Source organism: Triticum aestivum, chromosome 2D, assembly GCF_018294505.1.
Source record: "Triticum aestivum cultivar Chinese Spring chromosome 2D, IWGSC CS RefSeq v2.1, whole genome shotgun sequence".
Lineage (NCBI taxonomy): Eukaryota > Viridiplantae > Streptophyta > Magnoliopsida > Poales > Poaceae > Triticum > Triticum aestivum.
Window position 1 is genome coordinate 631,822,567 of NC_057799.1, and position 8,797 is coordinate 631,831,363.

Consider the following 8,797-nt stretch of genomic DNA (forward strand, 5'->3'; position numbering starts at 1 on the left):
ACTCGCACGGGGTCGGCGGTCTCCTCTCGATCCCGATCCAAATCGGGGAGATGGGGAGATATTTCGTGGGGGGGGGGGGGGGGAGTGTCGGTGGAGTGGGTGGGGGTGAGGGGATAAGGAGGGTTGGGTGGCCGGCTGGCCTGGTGGTTTGGCCCAGTTGGGCCACGGCCCGGGGGGTTTTCTGCTTTCTTTCTTTTTTGCTTTCTCTTTTGTATTTTCTTTCTTTTATTTATTTTCTTTTATGTTTTAAATCATTTTAAATTGTCTAGGCATTTTATAAAAATGTGTTTATTACACCATATTCACTTATGCAAAATATGGCATCTCCCGAACATTTTTATTTTAAATTTTGAAAAACTTTTATTATGGACATTAAATTAAATTTGAATTTTGAAACGGTTTGACCTAACGGTAGATTAGCAACAGTAACTGTGGTGACGTGGCACCATTAGCGGGATTACTGTGGCTTGATTATCCGGGCGTTACATTGTACATGCAAAAAGAATTTACACACTCAAAAGGAAAAACGAGTTTACTATAAGTTGACAGACTTTGACCGATGTCCAGTACGTGGAAAAAGAATTTACACCCTCAAAGGCCAAAAGAAAGTTACTATAAAGTTGTGAGTTTCTTGAGAACTTTGACCCTCAGATGTTCGGTACGTGGGAAAATAATTTACACCCTCAAAAGCATAAACAAAGTTACTATAAGTTGTGAGTTTCTTGAGAACTTTGACCCTCAGATGTTCGGTACATGGAAAAAGAATTTACACCCTCAAAAGCTAAAATGAATTTATTATAAGTTGCGAATTTCTTTTTTCTTTTTACCTTTATTAGAGTTTGGTAACCAAAATATATGTTCCGTCCAAGCAAAACATTACCATATTGCACTACAATTTTTTTCTCCCATTGCAACGCACGGCTAGTAAAAAACTAACATAATCGGCGTTAGAGTTCCATATTGGCACATCTTTTGACTTTTTTATGTCAAAGGCAGGACATTGCAAATTACACTAATGACCCTATAAAGTATAAAGCATTGGCGAGCTATATATGTGCATACTTGTAGGGACCCTAGCCCTAGCCTTTGGTAGTTTTGCGAAGACTTTGGCGCAAAACGTTGAGGTGGATGGAAGGTAGAAGCAGGATCCCATGCTGAAAGCGGGGAGGCCGGGATTTTGGATCGGGGATGAGGAGATGAACGGGTTGTGGGGAGAAGATAGAATTGCCATGTCCACCTCAATGCATTTATTCACTTGTATTACCAAGTTAGAAGTCAGTACCGACCGATGACTTTCACCAATCAGAAACTTTATGAAAACGCTCTCAAGAGGGTCATCGGTACGGTTTGTGGAATCGGCCTTAAGAGGGTCGTCGGTACGGTTTGCAATGTATGTCACGTGGCTTTTAAAAGAAAGAAAGAAGTAAGAAACAAAGCCAATGAAAATGTAAAACCCTTACAACAATTATGGTGGTTTTATGCTCACGCATTTAGCAGCAAACTCGCGGAATGGAGCCCACCACGTCGATCTCGGCGGTAGAGTGAAAATCACGTACGAGACGTACGTACGGTTCCGTTGGGTCGATCCCAACGGCTCGTGAGCCATTTACGCCCGATTCGGAACCCCTGACCACGACGCGCATGCACCGGCCATGCCTCGTGTGCATGAAAGCCATGAATGCTGGATCGATCCAGCCGCCGCCCCTGACCGTCGGTGCGACGAGCATCGCAAGCCCGCGTAAGACTGCCATAATGGGGAGTAACTTAAACTAATAATATGCATATGTTACTAGTCTACTTCTTCCGTTCTTTAAAAAGTGTACTTTCAACTTTATTGAAGGGTCAAACTATTTTAAAGTTTGACCGAGTTTGTGTTAAAATATATTAATGTTTGTGAAACCAAATAGATATATGATGGAAATATATTTTATTATTAGTCTAATGCTACCAATTTCATGGCATTAATGTTGATGTATTATTATATAAATACGGTCAAACATAAAATGTTTGACTTTCCAACAAAGCTAGAAATACATTCTTCAAAGGACGGAGGGAGTATATTACTACCTCCACAATGGGAAGTAGTAACATATGTGTGGTATCATGCAAAGCTCTATTTATTATGCTATAGACTCATCTTATCTTGATATATGTGATGTTACTTATAGTAGTAGTAATTAGCTATGTTACCATATATCTCTCTTTCTTCATTTTTGAAGTCCCTTTCTTCATTTATTACTTGTCACATCATCTATTTTGTCTAGATATGTGTGATATTGCCACTTATGTTATTCTCATTATGGGTAGTCTAAATAGCGGCCATGCCCTGTCACGGGGACGTACGTGGGGCCGGCCTCGCAGGCGCACACACGCTCGCGTGCGCGCGCAACGGCCAACGGGATCGCCCGCGTGACTGCTTCATCCCGTACCCCCTCAATCCTCGCGATTCATGGGCGGCAGAGCAGTGGCGTGCTGGTACTCTGGTAGGTCAGCCAGTAACTGTAAACTGACAGCACGCACGCGTGGCTGCACCTGCAGCTTCTGATTCTTTCCCTGCCCCTGCACAGCAGCGGCGGCCAACGGACTGGCGGCACTGGGTCAGGAGCGACTGGCGTCCCACGTCTTAACAGCGTCGAGCAGTTCCAGTCTCACAGACTGACTATGCATGGAGAAACTTGGTTCTGTTCCTGCCAGTGGCAGTGCCCGCCTCTGCTGGAGTGAGAAGTGGACAAGTCACTCGAGCCATCAGTTGGAAGATAAGATAAGATAAGTCTATATGACAAAGAAAACTGGAGATGAAACGTACATAGTGGCTAGCTGGCTGCATTGACTTGAATCAGTCATCTACACTACTACTCCCTCCGTTCACTTTTATAAGACGTTTAAGACAGTTGAAATTGAACTATTTTGGATGTTGTCCTAAATGTCTAAAACGTCTTACAAAAGTGAACAGATGGAGTATTAAAAAGGCAAACATGAACTTCCCTAGAGAGACACCATAAAGTGTACACATCTTTCCCTAATAATAAAGCGGCTATCGCTTCTGCCCGCCCGCTCACCGTCGTCCGTTTACCATATATTATTATTTTCGAGGTGGTACTAAAATTATTTCGACACAAAAGAATTCGACTATTACGTGTTGCCCGTCTGGGCCTGGGCAGCATCAATGCTAATGGGCCTTTAGAAACCTCATCTCATCTCGACCTCCAGCCCGCCGCCACCTCAATTGATCGTTCATGGTCCTGGGGCTGTTTGTTACAGTTCAGGCAAGAGTTTAGTCCATAATACTCAATTTCATCCTGCTTGTATCACCACCACCGTGTAATATAACATAGTACTATGCACAACGACACGTCAGCACTAAGCTCAACATCTAAATAACTTGAAATGTTGGCTCGGAGTTTTTTTACTTCATAAAAATGATTTTATTTCTCCCGATGCATTGTTATTTAGGCTTCATTATTCTGCAATTTCTGTCAAAGTAATAAACATGACATATATAATTTGGTAATGAACCAAAATATATATATGTCCCCTGTTTTGTTATTCAGGCTTCATTATTCTACAAAATATATTTATTACTTTGGTTACTCAGATTACCACAAAATATATAAGTTGTTTAGGCTTATATTTTGTTATTATTCTACAAAATATATAAGTTGTTTAGGCATATACAATCACTTACCGCAAAATATATTTTGTTATTTAGGCTTCATTATTCTACAATTTGTGGCAAATCAATAAACATGCCATACATAAGTTGTTTTTGAATATATAGGGTCGCGCTATTCGTCACCCTGGGTGAGGAATTCTTATTCCTCACCCCAGCCAACTTGTGCTCCCACGTCCAAAACCATAGACAGTAAGAAACAGAACTTTTTTTCTTTTGAGGGGAAAGAAACAGAACTTTTGTGAGGTAATATTATAGCTTTGAATCAGAAACGGGTCTCCGCACTAAAACAGCTGTAAAGAAAAGAGTGCAAGGTAATCTTATGGTTTGCATGTGAGTCAATTACTTCCTGTAGGCGAGCAACCCACAGAGCGCCTCTTGCTGTAATTTTACGGCTAATCAGATAATCTTACAGTAGTGAGGCGTTCTTAATTTTTTTCAGATATAAGTCTGCCTTTCTATAGTTCAGGTATTTTGCCTCAGATATATTGATGTTTACATTGGACTGAGTACACCGGTTTTCTACTAAAAATGAAATATGGTACGTGATTGATTTAAGTAATATAGGCCACTATCACAATTCCGTAGGAGGCATTTTTAGTAACCGTAAGAAACATAGGTCACTGGTTGATTTTGTACACAAGGAATTTTTGGTAACCATGGAATAACAAAGCGGTCTAGTAAATACTAGATTCCGTGTAGTGGTTCCAAGAAATACTCACGTAACAAAAGCCATCTTAAGATTACAAATAAAATTCGTTTGGACGTAACTGAATGCCACTGAGCACTAAGTAACCAGCAGCATGATTATTATTTTTCAGAAATCACTATTACAAAATTGAATGCTATCGAACTTGCAAACTGACTACTGTCGAACTTGATCTTGAAGCAGTAGGTGACCATAGATTTTACGCCAACTTCATCTGTTCAGCTATCTCTGCAACGACTGAAACATTCTTATCCATGGGCTGGAGGAAACACAGTATCCTATTAATAGTACTATCGCCTTTGGTTCACTTTTCTTCTCACAAAACCTGAACCTTGCTACTGGTTATTAGTAACGAAGGTTTGAATTTCAATTGCACATTACTCTTACCGACCATAAATATGAAGACATGACTCTCTATCCCTTGTACATTAACCGTCATCCACTTGAACAGATACTGAAAAAATTAGAATATTTCAATTCTTGAAAGTATACCAACAAACAGGTAGTGGCCACCATCACAGAAGCACATGTACACTTTATGACTAATAGGCTTCACTTCCCTGAACTAGAAATAATATAATGTCAAAATCAAAGATATCACAGTGGGATTTTTGATGTACCAAATTCATCAGAATCACATGAACCCATAACATGCTAGCTGCAGGTGAATCAAAAGTATAGTGAGAAACAAGACAAAAAGCCAAATTCTGTAACTATTGTTTAAATGCTCACTAACCATGTCTTTTATCAAACTGTGCCAGCTTCAATGGTAGGAGTCGTCGTATTGAACTAGTCTGTGTCTAGCAACTATTTACGGCAATGTCTAAGTCTAACTAGTCTGACACCTGAGTGTCATCAAAATAAAACATAGAAGTATCTTAAGTCCCTTCAATATGGATTTTCTTAATACTACTAGAAGTTATGCTACTCCCTCCGTTCATTTTTATAAGACGTTTCAGACAGCTAAGATTGAACTGTTTTAGGCACTGTCTGAAATGTCTACAACGTCTTATAAAAGTGAACAGAGGGAGTACTAAACTTCATTGCTTTGTGATGAAACAAGAGGAGCAAAAAATTAGAGGTAGATCATGTTGAAAGTAAAGACCTGAAGTAATTGAATTTCATGATTAGTTTGCAATGAACATTAGTGTGAAAGAGGCACTCCCCATAATTCGTCAGACACACGATTGTAAGGGGAAAATGCCAAAGCCACCCATAATATAGCTGAATCAATATTAAATGGAACTAAATAAAAACATATCAAATATAGTGGTACTGTGGTAGTAAACACGGGGAATTAAGAAGAAATTAAGCATATTTCAGTGGATACTCAGCAAAATAGGAACATAGGTTAATGTGAACAAACTCAACGTCATACAGTATACGAATCTCAAGCAAAAAAAGCCATAAGATTGAAATACACCTGCACAATATCTACTGAACTACAAAGTTCAGATTTTCAACAAAATAGGTTTGTCAGCTTAAAAAAAATGTATGCCATTTGTTGACCCAATTACAATCTCTTTCAGTTAGTTGGAATGACAAAACAGGGGACGACCTATGAACAAAACCAAACATTACTTCTGATCGATTTTAGAATTTCAGTAGTATTAAGTTGGTACGTTCAGCTATGCCCAAAACAAGTAATGCTAATTTATGTCGATCTTTATAGCCAAGCAATCTATATATGTGTTTAATAGATATTTATTGCTCGTTCTTCTATCAACTTCATTTGTTCCTCAATTTCTCCAGCGATTAAAACATTCTTCTTGATAGTGCTGTAGCCATTAGGTTCACCTTTCTTCTCACCAAAACCTAAATTTTGCCACTGGTTGTAATGAGAAGAGGGCCTCAAATTTCAATTTAATATTACTTGTACCCACCACAAATATGAAGACATTCCTATCCCACATAAATTAGCAGTCATCCACCTGAACAGATACCTGAAAACAAAATATTTTCAGTTCTCAGAAGTATACCAACACACAAGCGCACATATAACACTTGAGGATTAACAGGCTTCATTACCATGCATTGGAAAAAGAAAACACGACCCTGCATCTTGCATCTTTTGCTAGCTGCAAGCGTGTACTGCTAGTATTCAGGTCTGCGCCTAGAGAAAGTTCTGAAACCCTCCACACAGAGACCGTCAAATACTGCAGGTCGAAAGTGAAAATCCATATTTTTACACCTGAATGATCCATGGAGAGGTATATAAACTGATGTGAGAGAAAAAAACAAATATGATTGAATGCTTCCATTGAAAATAGAAGAACATACAAGAATAGTGCAGCGGCCACTCATGACTTGTAGTCACGAGGGGACTTGAGTTGCTTAGTTGCTTAAACAGTCTAATGTAGTCACCATTACCAATTGAGAATTTGATCATAAGGCAAAGCAACCATCACATTAAGGACGCGAGCACAAGTAATTCAGAATTTAATAAATATATAGACTTCTAAGGCTACACACAAATTGCTAATTTATGTCGATCTTTATTGCCAAGCAATCTATGGTGTCCTTCTTTTTCTTGCAGATTGCTAAGTAAAACGACAGGCAAGCAAATTTAAGCGGCTCCAAATTTGCATCTATAATGAAAAATCTATATATGTGCGAGAGTAGCGAGCATTCAAATATAAAAGCCTGTATCAGCAAGGAGCAACCATGGCAAGGATACAGATCACAACCTTCAGCTCTACTTTTTCATTTGACATTCAGGTGCAAGGCACTTCCCTTATTATTCTGAACATCACCAGCTGTCTTACAAATGGACAGAGAATTAGCATAAGGATCAAGAAACTGAACATAACTTCCAACTGAGCCATCTCCTCTGGCAAATTATGAATCAACGTGAGATGGCCTTTAGAAGAGCAAAAGCAAAATTAGTTTCACACTATGATCAGTACAGTTCAGCAGATTTAGAAGCTAGTCAGGTCCTATTTGCCCAAAATCATATTCAAGATAAGCAATCAACACGGTTCTTCATTTCTGCAATAGATAGTGGAGGCTTGTCGGCACTGATCGTTGATGTCTTAGCGCGACCTGAATCTCGTTGAGCATCACACTTTCTGATTTACAAATCCAATCTTAATAAAAGAGAAAATAGGAACAACCTGACCCGTCCAAGAAAGAAACATACCCTTCAATGAGAAGCAATTGCTTCACTTGAGCACCCGGAATAAAGCTCAAGAAATCTTAAAGAGCAACTGTTCTCAAGTATGTAATTACCTATCTCGACAACAATTTCTCAGATCAATTTCCACGCAATTACCTATAGCATTTGTAAAAGCTACTTCATGTCCAGTAATAACGGGTCGATGTTTCTACCAGCAAATTACAATTAAAGAGGTGCTTCTCGTATGTATGTATAGAGACCTCACTTTGGTATTTTTATACTAGGGGATAAACAAATGGTTATGATGGCACAGGCAATATTATGTAATATTCCAGAAATTTTACCAAGGAAATCTCAAGAATTGTTTTGCAACTACGGATATATGGAGCCTAGCTAAACTATGACCGTATAAAATTGAATGAACAGGACAGATTGGGAAGAGATCAGAAATCAAACATGCATGCAAATTTGCTATCCTGGGTGGAATTGTAGGCGGCCGTGGCATAGCTTCTGGAATCTGAACATAGGGCGCACTTTCATTCCTGCAAGGCAATCATTCAGATCTAGCAGGGTGAGCTGGGGTTGGAAGGGAAGCAGAGAGAAGAAGAGGGAGCATGAGAAACGTGGAGAACCTGTGCCGGAGCCGCCTGTCGAGGAAATGGAAAATCTGGTTCGGTGAATGTTGGTTGTCGCAAGCGCCTTATCCGTCTGAGCAGTGGGATGGATTTGGGATTGGTCGCCGCCGCAAAATCGTTGTACGCTCCATCACCGCTGCCGCCGTCGGTCTCCGAGTCGCACGAGAGGACGGGGGAGAGATGGACAGGGGAGCGAGGGAATCATCCGATGAGAATTCTCCGCCGAGCACATCGCCGTCCAGCACGCCGCCAATCACCGCTCGCTAGTCGGCGTTCAGACGAAACCGCTCGCATCTATTGATGTATGGGGTGGGGTAGCTCCTAATCCCCACGACCTTCCAGCGTCAACGTAAAATTACAGCGGCACGATAAAAAAATTGCTATAAATTTACATCGGTTTGTGCTGGGTTGAACCAGACCGTCACACGGCGGACTAACCAGGGTGAAGAATTACTTATTCCTCACCCTGGGTCTTAAATATATATATATATATATATATATATATATATATATATATATATATATATATATATATATATATATATATATATATATATATATATAACCTCTTTTCCTGTTGCAACGTACAACCTCTTTTCCTTTATTTACTTTCTTAATATTAAAGGGACGTGAGTTTCTTTAAAAAGTTTACATTGTTTATAAAATTT

At 39.6% G+C, this 8,797-nt stretch overlaps 1 long non-coding RNA gene across 2 annotated transcripts; it reads right to left on the reverse strand.

The window, feature by feature from the left end:
• Positions 1–4,244: 4,244 nt before the first annotated feature.
• Positions 4,245–8,426, reverse strand: LOC123055170 (uncharacterized). Of its 2 annotated transcripts, XR_006426537.1 has the most exons (4): positions 8,127–8,426; positions 6,408–8,036; positions 5,000–6,322; positions 4,245–4,833 (listed from the first exon to the last, which is right to left on the reverse strand). It is a non-coding gene; the product is annotated as an uncharacterized lncRNA (long non-coding RNA). The 2 variants fall into 2 exon arrangements; XR_006426536.1 differs by lacking the exon at positions 4,245–4,833 and having other exon boundaries at positions 4,871–6,322.
• Between the last annotated feature and the right edge of the window lie 371 nt (positions 8,427–8,797).